The sequence below is a fragment of the Vombatus ursinus genome, unplaced genomic scaffold, assembly GCF_900497805.2.
Source record: "Vombatus ursinus unplaced genomic scaffold, bare-nosed wombat genome assembly UNPS02009205.1, whole genome shotgun sequence".
Taxonomy (NCBI): Eukaryota; Metazoa; Chordata; class Mammalia; order Diprotodontia; family Vombatidae; genus Vombatus; species Vombatus ursinus.
In genome coordinates, this window is record NW_020948983.1 from 10127541 (window position 1) to 10130686 (window position 3146).

Consider the following 3146-nt stretch of genomic DNA (forward strand, 5'->3'; position numbering starts at 1 on the left):
TATTTATTATAATTTCTTTTTTATATTTAAATATATGCATTTAAAATGTCAAAAACATTCTTAGTTCATTGGACACATAAAAGCAGGCAGCAGGCCATATTTGACTCACAGGTCATAATTTGATGACCCTTGCTCTGTAAAATCAGTTTTTAAGGATTTGATTTACCAGGACAGAGGGAGATTCATATTATATGAAAGATACTGCACCCCACAACATAACCCATAGTCTCTTCCAGAAAAGTATTTAAGAAATCCTTGCCATTGCAAATCAAAGTCAACTCATAGACTTGGATTCTATGCCTGGAGCACCTATGGTCTGTGCCTCCTTTCTTCTAAATCACCAGAGTTGGAGGAATAAAGGGAGATTACAAACAGGCAGTGTGTTATCTTCTAAGGAGGTCAACTCTCCAATTTGTCAAAATCTACCTTTTCAGGTGTCTTGGCCCACAGACTTTTACACCTAAACAGGCATAGGTAAGTTTACAGGTTTGCTGGAAAGAAGACACCACATACAACATCCATGGCTAAGTATAAAATAGATTGATTACTAGGACACTCAGGACAATTCAGCCATTTAGCAAGTCCTTCCAATGTGGCAGAAGTAATGCTGATCAGCAATTTTCACCAATCAATACTGGTCTTTGCTTCCTGATCTAGGAGGGTAGGCTTGGTGCTGGATCTCCAGAATGAAATATAGAGCACTAGGAGGTCTTTCACTCTCCAAGTGACTCATCTTTCTCTGGTGCTGAGAGATCCCGGGTTCCTGGAGCTATTTAGGCAAAAAAAGTACCAACAGTGTTTTTGTGTCCTGACGTGGTACTTTATTGCCATCCGTGATGCATACCTGAGGGGTAAATGTGATAAGAAAAATTTAAGACATGAGATCTTGCTCCTGGCAAGTTGCAAAAGCCCAGGGCTAATTCGATATGTCTGCCATGTTGGTAATGCAGTGAGTATTAATACTGCTTTTTCTTCCATTTCTACATATGTTAAAAGCACTGGCTGTTATGCCTTTCCTTTCCTTCACTTCCACCTCAGCTCTGAGAGCTCCCCCATTAAGCAATTGGTCTTTTGGCTTTTAGTGAAAAGGAGGGGTTGTCAGCCTAATGCCACTCAGGACTATCAAACAGTAGGGGTTTGGCAAAATCCTTAGCCCATCATGACTATTTGTTTTCTATCCAGAGGAAATTTAATCAATACCTGTTCTGATTCGCTTACACATGTATCATCCAAAAGTCATTTCAAAAGAACTATTTCATTCCCAGAAAGCTTTTATAAACCTGTTTCCAAAGAGATAATAAGTCCTCTCCTACCAAGAGAGTGACAACTCAAATCCCTCAAGCTTCAGGAGGCTCAGAAAAGAGATTTAAGGTGGCTCTAAGCACATAACATAAAAAAGCTCTTCCATATCTACTCACAGCACAAATAATGACTTTTTAAAAAAATGGCAATGAGAAAAGCCATCAGAAGAAATACTAACTTATTTCCAGCCAAATTGCCACAAACTCACCTAAATACAAGATGGTAAAATGTTATCTCATTTTCAAGATGATTCCTGTCTATGAATGGCCAGGATGGTATCACTGTGTTACTCTAAACACTCAATAGATCATTTAATAAAAACTCATATTTTGGTCGCAAGATATTCAGGCTCCTGATTATCTTCCAAACATAACCAATTATGTTATTTCTTCATAACAAACCCCACTCCTACCTTTCCAGCCTTCTCACACCTTACTCCCGAACATGTGCTCTTTGATCCAGCGACACTGGCTTCCTGGATGTTCCATGAACAAGACTCCATCTCTTGGTTCCCATTATTCTCTCTAGCTATCTCCCATTCTTGGAATGGTCTCTCCTCTGCTCTAACTACTGATCTCCTTGGCTTCCTTTAATTCCCAACTAAAGTACCACCTTTTACAGGAAGCCTTTTCCAATCCCTCTTAATTCCAGTGCCTTCTCTCTATTAATTATCTTATATTCATCCTAGATATAGCTTTCATTGTATATATTTGCTTATATGTTGTCTCCCCCATAAGACGGTAAGCTCCTGGAGTACAGGGACAATATTCTGTCTTTTTTTGTATCCTAAGTGGTTAGCACATTGCCTGGCATACAGTAGATGCTTAATAAATGCTCATTGATTGATTGACTTATTGGTTCCCAATAAACACTGGTAGAATGAGAAATATTCATATTTTATAGATATGGAAACTGGAGCCAAGAGAAGGGAAGTGACTTGTCCAAAATATCTTGATTCCTAGTCCAATGTTTATTTCCAGTAAGGAGCAAGTGTAGTGCAGTGACTAAAGTCCTAACCTTGAAATCAGGAAGACCTTGATCTCAGACACTCACTGGCTATGTCACTGAGTAAGTCACTTAACCTTTCAAAGTCTTTTTTCCCTCAGGTGCCAAACTCAGAGAATAATAGCGTCTACCTCACCAAGAGTTGTGAGAATTAGGTGAAATAATGTCTGCAAAGTGCTTTGCGAGATTTAAAGTACTATCAGTTAGTCAATCAGTCAATAAACATTTATTAGGCACCTGATATGTATAAGATACTCTGCTAAACAGTGTGGATACAAAGAGGCAAAAGACAATCACTACTCTTGAGAAACTCACAGTTTTCTTCTATACAATAATGGCTCACCCATGTTCTAAGTAGACAGCCAGGTGGCACAGTAGATAGAGTTCTGGACTGGAATCAGGGAGATTCATTGTCACGAGTTCAAATCTGGCCTCAGACACTAACTCTGTGACCCTGGGAAAGTCATTTAACCCTGTTTGCCTTAATTCCTCATCTGTAAAAATGAGCTGAAGAAAGAAATGGCAAATGACTTCACTATCTTTGCCAAGAAAACCCCAAATGGGGTCATAAAAAGCTGTACGTGTTCAAAAAACAACTGAACAAGACAAAGTTTTAAGTTCTTCTTTATTGGGCCACCATACTGAACTGATATCATAGTTCAAGTATCCATAATCCCTTTAATAAGTGGGAAGTAACCACAAAGGAAGGTTATAATGAAGTGGGTAAGGAAATTAACATCTCACATTAAACATAAAAGATACTAATGAAAACCTGCCATTGACAAATGGAAACTAACCTATCCACTCGATTCCCCTTTAAGAATAAAGGACCATAGATT